At 43.3% G+C, this 15,018-nt stretch overlaps 2 protein-coding genes across 6 annotated transcripts in view; one reads left to right on the top strand and one right to left on the bottom strand.

Annotated features, from left to right (window-relative positions):
* The window catches only part of LOC126267773 (laminin subunit gamma-1-like), a 184,457-nt gene that overhangs the window by 2,776 nt on the left and 166,663 nt on the right, over nucleotides 1-15,018 (top strand). The window lies entirely within an intron of this gene.
* LOC126266753 (glycerol-3-phosphate dehydrogenase, mitochondrial) overlaps nucleotides 1-15,018 on the bottom strand; it is a 301,663-nt gene that overhangs the window by 200,049 nt on the left and 86,596 nt on the right. For 3 of the 5 annotated variants that reach the window (XM_049971266.1, XM_049971263.1, XM_049971264.1), the window contains one exon: nucleotides 3,722-3,824. The gene's annotated coding sequence lies outside the window, so the exon portion shown is untranslated. Of the gene's footprint in view, nucleotides 1-3,721; nucleotides 3,964-15,018 lie in introns of those variants that run through there. The other 2 variants (XM_049971267.1, XM_049971262.1) reach the window with 2 other exon arrangements.

The following is a 15,018-nucleotide window of genomic DNA, read 5'->3' as shown; positions in this document are numbered from 1 at the left end:
GTGCTGTGTTCAGAGTGCTGGTCGACAAAAAAGATACGCTGTTACAGAAATGAACACTGTAACCTTGTAAATACACACAGAGTTATGTGATGTCCCTTCGAGCTGTAAGTAACAAACGACTTAATGAAGCAGCCTGGTGCAGCATCGACAGTATCACAAAATACCAGTAATATAAACACTTTAGGCTCGTAATCTCCTCTTACACTCGTTAAGAGTTATTAATTACGTGTTAAACAGCTGGTAGCAGAGGGCAGCTCTGATAACGCACCGTGTGTAGTTTACTACTTATTCCGCTCTCTCAAGGTCGTAACATGCTTTGATTAAGAATGAGGAATGATTGGATGACTTATCACTTGACTCACCCAACTGTCGACGATAAATCAAGCTAATAAGATGCTACTTTACAAATGTTATGTACTGCGTGAGTCACTTCTTAGCTATGATGGGTAGTGATAACGACTAACGACTCTGGCTTGCTCGATTTTGCATCGATATGAATTATTCTGAAAGATTATTTTCCAGATGTTCACTAAAAAGAAACTCCCATCTGCTGTTGGGTTAATATGTGATCAGTCAACTCTCACAATTAACGACAGACAAATTCTGTTATTATGAGTGGAAATGCAGAATTTTTCTCCGGGAAGGAGTGGTGGAAGTGGAAAGGCTAAATAGTTGTGAACAGTTCTCAGTTCAGGGCTAGCAATGGAGATGGTCCCTCTGTAAAGAATTGGTAGGTGTTTTAAAGTGAGTCTGACCCAGCAAGTGAAGACTTTATGGGCACGGTATACTGTCGATTGTCTTGGAAAATTATTGCTCACAACATAGGGCACACAGAATTGTTTTCAAATTGTTTTTTCCACTCATGGATAAGAATAAATTTTAGCACCATAGGTCTCCTGTAATGCGAGTATATTGACATACGGCATATGAAAATGAAATACTTGGCGCTTGTGGTATGATTTTGTCTTAGAAAATGAATACAACTATAAAAGTTCAAACCAAAAGTAATGCTTTTTAGGACCTCTAACAAGCTAAAGCCCAAAATGAGTTCCAATCATAATGCCTGTGCTAAATGCTATAGTGAAACGTTAAAATTTGTGACAAAACATGAGTCTTATAGATCAATTAATGAAATTAACACCATTTCTATTTGGTCAACAGCTATGAAATTTTAATTTCGTAAAATACATCGACTTCTTCATTGTTTCGATATTTGTCTAACGGATATGTAGTAGATTGACATTATCATTAGAAATCAGGGATCCTGCTTCTCTGTAGTGGAGTCACATGTGGCACACGTCTATTGGACAAAGAACGTCGTTGACACCAAAGATATATTGGACGAGTTAGTTTCATGTTCCATGGATCATTTGAACGACTAATCGTAATCGTGTGTAAGAGGCATTATACATTCATATGCCAAATATACCTACATGCTGATTACTTAGAATTTTTAAAATTTTTTTAAAATACAGATTTGAGTTAGTAATTCCTACTCACCGCCTTTTACATAGAAAAATAGCAGAAATTATTCTGTGGAATAGAAGGAGGTGTCAAGAAGAAAATCTGTCAGTTCGTTTTTAAATTTCACTTCCGTGTCTGCAGACATTTTATATCAGAGGGTAGCTGATCCAAAATTTTGGTACAGCACTGTGCAGCCCTTTTTCTGCTAAAAATAACTTTGATGTAGAGTAATAAATGCCATTATTTCTTACGATATTGTAATTTTATCATCATTGTTCCTTTCGAACTACAGTGGATCATTTAAAACAAACGTCATGAGAGAATAGATTTAGGCTCTGTGAATCAGTAATCAGAATGACCAACTCCTTGAGCAGATGCCTACACTATTATCATGAATGAACACACGTTATTCCCAGAACACGTTTCTGAGCGATCAAGATTTTCTATCTTAAAGATGAATTACTCCAGAAAATTATTCCTTATGGCATTTTTGAATGAATCAATGAAAATACTCAGAATACGTCATCAGACATTTATTTATTTATCGAAGAAGAACCGCAGTTGCTACGGGAAGGTTACAGTTCTAATCAGTAATTCTGCATTATGGCTAACTGGGTCGCAATGGTGAAAGTCAAAGGACAGGGGAAGAATGACTTTATTGTTCATATTACGCGTTTCTGAATTAATCCATCACCAGATATACAGGAGTGTTTGCTGCACGTAGATATGGCGTTTCAAGTTACGCCGATTTTCAAATTCAACTGTTATCTCCAGTTTCTGACTGATTTCCAACCCTGTTTTAATTTGTGTTGTTGTGTAAGACAGTTCGAGTTTTGTTCAATGGTACTGATCTTGGCTCACGCTACTTTTAGTCGTAACGGTTGCTCTGTACTGCACTTTCGGCAACTGATTTAGCGGTGAGACAGACTTCCACACCTGTGAGCTGCTACTCAGTGTTGGATTACGACACAAAAAGTTATAGTGTGGTCTTTGAATGAATCATCATTCCGAGACGAAACATCAGTGTACGTGTGAGAAACAAATGACTTTCTTTTGAGATGCAGGGGCCATTTGTTTCCTAATTGACGAGTTACTCCTAGATAAATCTGGAGCTGTATTACATGTGAATTCGAAACCAGATCATTGGAGCACAGATAACGATACCAAACTTACATGGAACTCTCACTAAAGGAGTTAGCTTTTCACCGTCTCTCGACCGTTTCAGATTGACAGACGAGCAGACTCGACCCCCGTGGCTGGGATTTACCCAGAGGAGGAACTCAGGTGTGTGAATCCTGGTGGGGGAAGAAAATTTATTGGCTTTGGCATAGCGGAAAAATAGGAGAGGGTATTAACAGTACAAAATGCCACTCAATGCAACAGCAGTTTCGACTCCGGTGCTCTCTGCAGTGTCTCGTAGAATCAAGCTTAGTACACTGGCGTAAGCGGATCTATCTGATGTGGATATGGAGATCTGCAGCGACTTTGGCGGTGTTCAAATAAAGCAGTCTATGTACCTGTACCTTCGTTTCACAGTTATAGCTATGCATAACTGTACAAACACAATACTGCACTACAAGATCACTGGATATAATTTCATTATAGACACGTCTCTAGCAAGTAGGAAGACAGCACTAACCGGCCTTCACTTTGACATTTCCGAGACTGCACTACGAGGCTCCACACTCAACTACTCGTTCGGACGCTGAGTACATGAGCCATGTAGAGAATTAAAACTATCTGGAGTAATTTTATACTTTCAAATATTATAAATCTTTGGAAGCATGTGTTGAAGGCCTCCTCAAGGCCAGCACTGAATAAAATTCGTAAATACTTTCAAACCAATATTTGTTTCACCATCACTCTTGAAACACCATATTTTTGTTATATTACTTTCGTAAATTCTTTTCAAACCTAAATGGGTATGGCTATGGATAAATGTAAAAAAAAAAAAAGTTCATTTCGAATTCGATATCGATTTTCTCAAACTGTATCAATAGTGAAAAACTACACGTATTAAAGACACAAGGAACTTACATTGAGATGAACTAAGCGAATAGTGACACTAATGAACAGATACGAATTACCATGGTATTACCGTACATGTATCTGTCACCTTCATGTTAGGTTCCTTCCAACTAAAATGCATACCGAACTTAAGTGCCGCGCTATACTGTAAGCAGCAGCGTGATCTGTAGATCGTGGGCGTCTTAGAATACACAAAAGAAAAATCTGATACAGTAAGCACTGTACTTACCTATCTAGCGAGCACTCTTGGTGACGTCGCAAGCGATACACGTTTTCCACTGTGGCGATGTTCACGGCGCTGAGACCACGCGGTGGAGAAGATTCACCAGTCACTGGAAGAATGAGAGAACTACGTTAACTGTGGAAGAACTGGGCTTGTCGAATGCGTCGCGATATCATATGAGGGGGGCGCTGAGGAATGCCGACTGATGCAACTTTGCAACCGTCGAGCAAAATGCGGATGGAGATACTGGCGGTATTCGAGAAGCTTTGTCACAAATCTTTCGTAAGCCGTTTTTGGCGAGCACGTCACAGCGCCTCCTCGCGATAAACAGTTATGTCACTACCGCGAAGTCACGCCTGCAGCTGAAACGTCATGTATTATCTCCTTGTGGTTACGAGATAAGCCCGGTTCCGCGTCGTCACGGCGCGAACGTTCCCCGTATAACACTACAGTGCGTAGGTTTTGGTTCCAATCTAGATTTGGAGCTGAAGGGGGTGTGTCTGGGCTAATCTTGACCAACAACGACATTATCCGACTTTACATCTTTCTCTTCTTCATCGAATTCAGCCATTTGCGGCCCATGTGTTCAAGTTCACTGTGGATCGCTATTCTCCGTTCTTTCTCCTCAGTACTTCCCCATTCCTTTATTTTGCACTTTCTCTGTACCTCAATGAAGGTGCTTCTGCGTTTGCATTTCTCCTTTTCTTGAAAGTCCTGGAAGATTTTATTTTTTAATTCCTTATTTTCTTACTTTTGGACGTCTGTATCTATTTTATGATGGCGCAGAGGCCTTCGGAATGGGCCGGACAATTGTGGAGTCTGTCTAAATACACTGGCAAAAACAAACAAACAAAAAAAAAACTACGCGACGTTAAGGAGGAGTTATGGGACATAAATGAAAGTTGGCAGGCGTGTTTCTGCGTATGAAAGAATGATACCTACTCCAATTTCGCGATAGTCGCTTAAGAGCATCGCAAATCAGGTTGGCTTTAAATACACGCTGTAACGGTCGTGAGCGTTGTCTACCTTTCAGATTGGACGTGGTGAGTGGATGTCAGTCAAGAATGCCTTTAAGGCGATAAAGACGCTGTTATCAACAACTCACTGAGTTTGAACAAGGTCGTGTAATAGGGCTACGAGAAGGAGGATGTTCCTTCTGTGATATTGCCGTAATACTTCGGACGAATGTAGCCACTGTACATGATTGCTGGCAGTGGTGATCAGGAGAATGTACGAGATCGCAAGAAGACCGGCCTGGACAGCCACGTGGCACTATCGAGAGGGTAGACTATCATGTTTGGGGTATGGATCTGGCGCATCCTACTGTATCTGCAGCAGCAATCTTAACAGCAGTTGACACCACAACAACACAACGAACTGTTGCAGATGGGTTACTTCAAGGACGCTTAAATTCCACTGACCCCAAACCACAGCCATTTGCGACTTCAGTGATATCAAGCAAGAGCTCAATGGAGAGCGGAGTGGAGGTCTGCTGTATTTGTATGAAAGCTGCTTCTGGCTCCGTGCCAGTGATGGCTATGGGCTGGTTAGAAGAAGGCCATTTGAGGGCTGCAGCCAACCTGTCTGCGTTCTAGATGCACTGGAGCCCCTCTTGGATTTACGGTCTGAAGTGCGATTTCATAGGAGGGGCACTCTAGTGATCATCGCACGCAGCCTGACTGTAAAATTATACAATTTGGTGATCAGACCTGGTGAGCTGCCATTCATGAACAGAATTCCAGGGGGTGTTTATTTAACAGGATAACGCTCGCCTACATACCGCCGTTGTAACCCAATATGCTCTACAGTATGTCAACATGTTGCCTTGGCCTGGTCGATCACCAGATCTGTCTCCAATCCAGAACATACGGGACATCGGACGACAACTCCAGCGTCATCCAAAAACGGCATTAACCGTCCCTGTTTTGACCAACCAAAAGCAACCGGAATGGAACTCTATCCCACAAATTGACATCGAAACCTGTACAACACAATGTATGCACGTTTGAACGCTTCCTTTCAACAAAACGGCGGTTACACCAGTTATTAATGTACCAGCATTTCACATTTGCAATGGCTCATCTCGGGCTTACATTAACACGTGACCTTGGAATGTTAATCACTTAAATATCTATTCCCGAAATTTAAGTGGTCTACGCTGATTATTTTTTTGGTGTTGCTATTTTTTCCGTTAGTGTAACAATTGGCAACGGCCTTGTCGCAGTGGATACACCGGTTCCCGTCAGATCAACGAAGTTAAGCGCTGTTGGGCGTGGCTGGCTCTTGGATGAGTGACCATCGGGCCGTCATGCGCTGTTGCTATTTTTCGGGGTGCAGTCAGCCTCGTGATGCCAATTGAGGAGCTACTCGACCGATTAGTAGCGGCTCAAATTAAAGAAAACCATCACAACGACAGGGAGAGCACTGTGTTAACCACACACCCCTCCTGTCTGCATTCTCAGCTGAGGATGGCACGGTGGTCGGATGGTCCCTATGGGCCACTTGTAGCCTGGAGACAGAGTGCCTTGACTTTAGTGTAACGATGCCCGAAAATCTTATAAACATTAGAAAAGGTTTCAATTTTAGCAAGCAGTGAGATCTGGCACACGGTTTGTTAAGATCTCGTCTCTACTGTCTGCACCGGAAAGTACCCGGCAGATGTTTTTTACACTAAATAACAGCACGAACGTGATGCAATGGAAAGTAGCCTCTTCCAAACATACTGTAGGATTTCGTAGAATATTGCTGTAGAAGAATGTGCTCCGTAATTATTGTTTATAGGACTCAAGATATGACAAGACAATTTTTAGACAAGTCTGGTAAGTGAGCAACTGGCGAAATACTGATCATTAATATAATTACTAGTCTTATTCATGGTGTGGACAAAAAGAGGGAAACACTAAAAACACTTTCCTTTAATTTACGTCTATGGTCACAAACTGTTTGATAACAGATTACCGGTTTTAGTCTTTAATGACCATCACCAGATCTGCAGCAAATGGGAAAAAACATAAATACACACGCAAACTGCATACAGCTTAAGAACAATACATAGACCATAATGAAAAGTAGTATTGCCAAAATTTAAATTTGTGCGCTTTAAATATGCAGAGGCATACCTGTTTCATAAAAACAAAGTGATAATGTACTGCAGCCATAGTGGCATCGTCAAATGTTAAATGCGGCATCAGCACCAGCATCGTGCTACAACTACCTTGATCTCACTATTAAGAAAGTTAATAACAAACATAAGTTTCCCATTTTTAGGAACAGACAGTATCATCAATGCCAGTTCATGCCATCCTCTCCGATACAAAAAAGCTTTCTTTACTTCCATGGTTCACCGGCTCCTCCGTCTACCTTTGGACGAAAACGAAATACGTAAAGAACTTAGCATTTTAAAGTAAATCGCTGTAGTTAACGGCTTTCCTATAAATGACGTCACGCGCCCCTATAGTAGGCTAAAGAAACGTTTAACAAAAAGCAGGCACACAGACACCAACATAAGAAAAGAGAAAAAAAAGAAAAAAAAATTGACGATGCTGGTGCTGATTCCGCATTTAACATTTGACGACGCCACTGTGGCTGGCAGTACATTAGGACTTTGTTTTTATGAAACAGGTATGCCTCTTCATATTTAAGGCGCACAAATGTAAATTTTGTCAGTACTACTTTTCATTATGGTCAATGTATTGTTCTTAAGCTGTATACAGTTTGCGAATGAATTTACGTTTTTTCCCATTTGCTGCAGATCTGATGATGTTCATTAAAGACCGAAATCGGTAATCTGTTATCAAACAGTTTGTGACCATAAACGTAAATTAAAGGAAACTGATTACATATACGGGTCACTGTTTTTTTGCGACGATGTCACAGCTTGTGAAACTAAATACACTAATACGGCGTGGGAAAAACTGTAGACATTCAGGACAGTTTCTAGACTTCTCGGAATGGATAAATGCACTTAATCTATGGTTTTCCAGGGAATCTTATACTATTCTTTCTGCAAAATAGTGGCAAATTCAGGTAACGATGACGTAGGTGGCTAGCGATTACACACCATTCTTTCCGAAGTAGATCACAAAGGTTCGAAAATATTGAGATTTGGTGACGATAGTGGCCGGAGAGACGTAGCAGTTCATACTCGTGATCACAAAATCACTCCTGGACGATGCGAACTGTGGCAACAGGGACCCTGTCGTCCTGGAACACACCAGCACCACTGGGGAACAAACACTGTACCATGGGATGGACCCGATCAGACAAAACGGTCACATAATTCTTGGTAGTAACGCGATCTTGCAGAGTACTCATGGGGCCCATGGATTACCACGCTATGATTGCCCAAATCATTACCGAACCACAGCCATGTTTTATTCTTGGGACGTAAACTCGGCCATAAGCTCCAAACAGTGTGCAACAACACTCATCCGAACAAATGACTTTCTTCCATTGCTTCAATAGACCATTTTAATTGCTTCGGCATCACGTTTTCTTATTACTAAATCACTAATGTGTGATTTTGGAATTCCAGCTCGCGCTGCAGTTTCCAGCTTTCGGAGCTCCCTTCGTATTGTCTTGGTCCTGGAAGTGTTCGCGAGTGCGACATTAGGCCCTAAGTTCTGCAATGGCTTTCGCAGCTTTCGTCCTCTTCTTTTTTGTACCAGTCGTCTTCAATGATGCCTGCCACTCAACACACACTTTCTTCCGCGTTGTGATTTATCGGATGTTTTTCCGCTCTCCCTATATGAGGCATAAATCTTCGATACGGTATTTCTTGAAACGTTCAACACTTCGTCTTCCTCAGTTACTGAAATACTCTCCATTTGATCATCTACAATTTGCCCAGATTCTGATTCATTTAGCTCCAACATAATGGTTCAAATGGCTCTGAGCACTATGGGACTTAACATCTGAGGTCATCAGTCCCCCAGAACTTAAAACTACTTAAACCTAACTAACCTAAGGACATCACATACGTCCATGTCCGAGGCAGGATTCGAACCTGCGACTTTAGCGGTCACTCGGTTCCCGACTGAAGCGCCTAGAACCGTTCAGCCACCACGGCCGGCCCGACATAATGCAGACACAACAACACAGAACACTGTTCCGATCACGACTGACATTTGCAAATTATTGAGAACTTTGCACAGGTGTCGTTGGAGTCCAAATACAACAGTGTATTCTGCAGACTTGGCCAGCATCTGCATTTATGTTCTAGTGTGCATTTCTTGCGGTGTTTCCATATTTTTGTCCAACCCCTGTACGTTAACTTCTAGTTGTCATCTATGGAGGAGGGATTGTTGATGAATTCTGGACATTTTGTCTTTCCGTACGGAAATGAATGTCCAGAGGGCGTTGGTGTCTTACTTACAGCAAGTTTGGTAAGGGAGCTCCAGGTACGTTCTACAGAATTCAGGTTACCTGTCAAGCTAGCAACGGGGTTCGAGTGATATTCTAACCTGGTATATCTTGTTTAGGGGCACAGAATGAGATGATTTTTTTTCCTTTGACGAGGAGCGATATGGTATCGATAGTAAATGCGGAAATGTAACCAGGGAAAATGGAATGTCGTGTGACGAGGGCCTCCCGTCGGGTGGTCCGCTCGCCTGGTGCAAATCTTTCGATTTGACGCCACTTCGGCGACTTGCGCGTTGATGGGGATGAAGTGATGATGATTCGGACAACACAACACCCAGTCCTTGAGCCGAGAAAATCTCCGACCCAGCCGGAAATCGAATCCGGGCCCTTTGGATTGACAGTCCGTGGCGCTGACCACTCAGCTACCGGGGGCGTACTAATGTACCCAGTAAGGCATAAAAAGGAAAGAGTCTCGTATCGCTTGCAGACATAACAGTTTGAAAGTTAAAAGAAACATGAGGATTTTACGCCTTGTCGAAATCGTTAAAGACGGAGCTCTGATTGGGAAGGATAGGGGAGGAAATCAAAAGTGAAAGTAGTTCCACAGTCAGGGAAAGAGTGTAGCCGGCGCAGGAATCCTGCGTCACAGTTCTAGACAAGATCCTATTGGAAGTGGTTTGACATTGCCCTCCCCCGACGTGCGTATTGTGATTGTTTGGGATGAGTGCTTATACAGTGTAGTGTCGAGATTGTTGTGGATGAAGGGTGCCGGTGCCGGCACATAGCCTACTCCTCTGGAACAGCACTAAGAGGACCGCCGAGCCTAACGTCCACATCCGACGGCAGGATCACCATTAACTGTCACGTGACCTCACTTCATGTTACACTTCGAAGATTGGCGATCAGAAACTTTACGCCACCACTACTTCTCCCCTGGCCCGCCAAGTGGTCGCAGCGAAAATTTTCCACCGCCAAAATTCGAACCGGCGTACTTCCGAGTCGAGGGCACCGGACAGCGTGTGTTAGCGACATAGGTTACGGAGACGCGTGGGATGAAATCGGTAGTGTTACTTTCAAAGGAACCCTCTCTGGGTCTGCCTCAAAGGTAGAAGGATCTCCTCCATTTAACTTTCCCGAATCGAACAAGGCGCTTTTCCAATAATGTTGATGTCCATTCTTCCTTAGAGCCTAACAGCTGCTCACTCGATAAATCAATAACCTCGATGTTTCGAGTACAAGTACGAAGTTATCCCGCGATCCACACTATTACCTGGTGCAACAGCATTCGTTGTCATGGTCAAAATGAAATCCCGACTCATCAGAGAACAAGTACAGCAGTGCTTTTCATCAGATGCATAACAAAAGGCAGGACGATCCAGTAGTTATTGAAGTGGTACAGATCAAATTATTGACAGGTGGGATGCTTTCTTGGAAATGTCACTTTCTACGTCGTGTACAGCTGTCATCCCCTCTTACAGATGGTGTATAATCTATGCGCTCGTATTTTGTTGAGTAGGTGCAGTGCGGAACAGTCCTGGCAGCCAAGGAACGAGGATTCTATCGGTCGTCTTTACCTACAACTTTCTCGGTCTCGTGGACGAACAAAGCTAGCTAGGTTTCAAACGATCGTTGTTTCCGAAACCCAGGCTGGTTTCTACAGAGGATATTTTCGGTCTCCAGAAATGTCTAATATGCGAGCGTAAAACATGTTCTAAAATTCTACAACGAACCGACGCCAGAGATGTAGGCCTATAGTTTTGCGCCCCTGTTCGACGGCCCTTTTTGAAAATGGGAATGAGCTGTGCTTCTTTCCAGTCATAAGGAACGCTTCATTCCTCAATAGATAGCTAAGGAACACTGTTGCTGGAAGAGGAAAAACTTGTTTCGCATACTCCGTGTTGAATCTAACTGGTATCTCGTCAGATAGCGTGGCGTTTCCCCTATTGAGCGATTTCAATACGGGATCAAGCACCTTACGAAGAATTATTTGTGTTTAAAGATAACTGTTCACGAGAAACGACCTAGTGGTCGAGTGTTGTCGTACCGTAGGATGAAATCACTACATAATGTGCAGGTGTAAGGATGTACCTCAACGTCGTATCCAGTAACTACGTGGTAGCTGTAGGATCTTTGGGCTTTGTGATCTAGAAGTAAAGTGCATGCCTGATCACCGAAAGATCGCAATATCGATTCCTGGTCGGTCAACGGAATATTTCAGTCTAATCCTAACCTAGCTTTTACGCGTCGATGATGCGAAAGTTCAACAGGAACGACAGCTGGTTCGGATTCCCCTTTAAACTGTAAGTCCACTGTCCCTGATAGGGTTACTGGGGCAGGTTGCGAACACACAAGTTGCCGAAATGGCTCCATTTGAAACATTTCCACCAGGTCCGTGGGCCACTTTAATTATTATTACTAGCCGTAGTAACGAGAGTTCATCCAGCAGATCGGATCTACCGGTAGCTTGTAAGACTAGGAGGGTAGTTTCATCTCCAATGGTGGAATCACAGCCTCTGGCTGGAACTAACTTGTTGCATGCAAGTACTCCGTCTGGTGGCTTTTTCTGGACCATAGCTCTACAGTTCGGAGCATCTTCTAAGCCGACTACAGATCCAACACCACGTTACACACTTCATTGACAGGTGGGATGCTTTCTTGGAAATGTCACTTTCTGCGTCGTGTTCGGAAACTGAGTTCAGCTGTCATCCCATCTTACAGATGGTGTATAATCCATGCGCTCGTGTACTGTGAACATAGAGGGCTGTACTGTGTACTGTGAACATAGAGGGCTGTGTTTTTTGTTTTTTGAGGGTTGGCAACAATGAGTGGTAGAGGGGGATCCCCTAACCAGAACAAGCGTGGCAGGAACACGGTAATAGGTAAAGTCACGTTGTATTGCCCAGTTGTGTCAAAGATGTTGATAAGAAATACCGCCAAATGTGAGCTGCGTGCTGTGATCCGCTTCCTACTCTGGAAGGATTAACACCTACCGTCCTTTTTTTTAGCCAGTCAAAATTATTTTATTTACGGTGAAGGTGTTCTGAAGAAAACGAGTGAGTTTAGTTAGTTAGGGAATTTAGTGGAGGCAGAACGAAAGTCCTTGACGGACGGGAATGGAAGACCTTTGACTGATAAATTGGTGCAAAAAATCGAGGAAACTGTTCGCGACGACCGCCGATTGTCAGCGGATGAAATTTCTCCAATGTTTCAACAACTCACGAGAACTCTCTTATACCACACACAGAAACGCTGGACTACCGGAAACTGCACGCTAGGTGGGTCCCAAAACAACTGACAGAGTAGCACAAGAAAAATAGTCAGTAGGGCCGGTGAGCCTTAAAGGACTTCAATTGTAAGGTGGGGTTTTCCTGAGCTCTATTGCGACTGGTGACCATCAATACACAACGATATTGTGAAGTCCTAAAAAAATTGGAAAGGAACCTTAAGAACAAAACGAGGGGAATGCTGACGAGAGAAGAGCGCTTGTTGCCCGTCCTCACACAGCTTTAGCCACCAAGAAGCTCTTGGACTCATTTGGTTGGGATGTTTTGAACCCCCCCCCCCCCCCGTATACCTCCGACTTTGTGCCTTAAGATCGTCATCTTCTCATCTCCCTGAAGATACATACGAGTGGAATAAATTTTTCAACCGAAGAGCAGGTGCAGAAAGAGGTTCTAAAGTGGTGGAAGGAGCTGGTGGGAGAGCCCTTAGAGGTGGGCATAAAGGAGCTTGTGCCACGGCTCACCACATGCACTGAACGCGTTGGCTATTATGTTGAAAAATAGTCAACAAGCGTATCAACATCCTGCAATTTTTTTAAATACACTTTTTCTAAAAGATAGTGTACAAATCTAGTATACTTACTTTCTGAATATTCCTCGTTCACAATTTATCTGCCTGTAGTGTTCTAACTGTCTGTCAGCAAAGTGTGTCCGCTAAATGATGTCTCCACATCATACGATCAGCTGAGTTAAATTAAGGTCACCGCACACGTAACTGTAAGTTTCATAAGCATGTCTGATGATGCGTTTTATGCAAGCATGCACTAACACTCTTCGCTTTTCCACATTCCATGCAGGCTTTGACAAGTAGCTGTTCTTAAAAAAGAGGAAGATTAGAATTTAACATCCCTTCAACAACGAGGCCATTGGTGTCGGGACACAAGCTCGGATAGGATAAGGGCGAGGTAGGAATTCGCCCGTGCCCTCTACAAAGGTACGATCCCGGCATTTGCCTGGTACGATTTAGGGACATCACGGAAAACCTAAATCTGGTTGGCTGGACGTGTATTTGATCCGTCGTCCGCCCAACACGAGTCCAAGGTGCTAACCACTCCGGCATCGCGCTCAGTGAACCAGTTCGTCTTTAGAATACGTCTCGGGCGAAGATGATTTTTTTTTTTTTCGTTTTGGGCGGCTACTGAAACTGATTAATGAAACCGAAAACGTGATGTCACGTTAAATAAATCTGAGCTGAACATATAATATCCACATGATTGGTATAATAATATCAAGGTAAACAGTGATGCCTGTATGAACCCGCTCTTAGTCGCTACATGTTGTATAAAAAAGCAGGGCACACTCGTGAGATAAGCTATAATAACACACGGAAGACTGACAGCAATATTGCGGTTTATCGCGTGCTGAAGGTTGTATGAAGGCTTCAGATATCCATGTACACATGGCAGACCATCGATTTAACGCCTTTGGAAAAAGGTTAACGCTTTCAAATAGTTGAATGAACTTTCCCATAAATTTGAGATTGCTTAGCTTCATGTCGGTCGACATAGTTCCGCTGCGAAGACTGCTTCACAACTGACGTTTTGATTTAGAAGCCTGAACACTGTCGGTACACAAGCTTAACCACATGTATTTTGATATGTTTATAAACAAACTTGCATGATACAAAATCAGGCATGTGTCAGCCAGGTTCAACAGTCCTGATGTTTGCGCAAAATTACGCTACAGACGCACAAGCGCGCTTAAGCGAAGTTCTTAGTCTTGCATGCTTCGCAAACCTACAAGTGCGTGTGTGGTCACCTTTACTCGCAGCACGGACCTGGGACTGCATCTCAACGGGTGCTTTGACTTGACTACACCTCGCAGGCATCTTGACAATAATATGTCGAAGATGGCAATATAGGAAGCCGGCACGACATGAAAGGGTAGCTTTCATCCGCTTTCTTTTGCTCTGCTGCACAGAAGAAAGATCGATAGGACAATGATTCACAACGTAGGAAACCCGTGTTCCACAAACGAACGCCTAGTGTTACCCTATGGAACAGGCTTGCTACAAATTGAACTCTTCCTTCCTGCGTTGCCAGACATATAGTTATCTGCCGCCTACAGATGATACGACTGGACTCCACTGGCGCTTGTTCGCACTCGGAGGGTTTTTGTAGCAGTACTGCGGTACAAACATATTCAACATTCACGGGAATTGCTGTACCTTTTTTAACCGCATTATTATTGTTTTGGAATTTATCGTAGTGTGGTGGACGTGTGTGATCAAGAAAAGAAAAAAGAAATTTAAATTGTACCAACGTGGTCTCTCGGTGTCGATAGCATGTAGATTAAGTTTCATTGCTAACTCACTCGTGACACGATGTGAGGCCCCTGTGATAACCCAGTGTAGCTGTAGCTGCTTCAAACCAGTTGTCAGAGGAACTTGACCTTGACTGGAGCAAGGTCTCTTCGTATCAGTGCTTCCTCGGTCTCCTGGCAGCCATATGGTCCGTGAATGGAGAAAACTTAATTCGTACGGGCAGGAGAGTCACCCAGCACAAAAAAAATGGCTCTGAGCACTATGGGACTCAACTGCTGTGGTCATCAGTCCCCTAGAACTTAGAACTACTTAAACCTAACTAACCTAAGGACATCACACACATCCATGCCCGAGGCAGGATTCGAACCTGCGACCGTAGCAGTCGCACGGTTCCGGAC

The sequence above is a fragment of the Schistocerca gregaria genome, chromosome 4 (genome assembly GCF_023897955.1).
Source record: "Schistocerca gregaria isolate iqSchGreg1 chromosome 4, iqSchGreg1.2, whole genome shotgun sequence".
NCBI lineage: Eukaryota > Metazoa > Arthropoda > Insecta > Orthoptera > Acrididae > Schistocerca > Schistocerca gregaria.
Note: the sequence above shows the minus strand (reverse complement) of the source record. Positions and strands in the feature narration are given on the sequence as shown.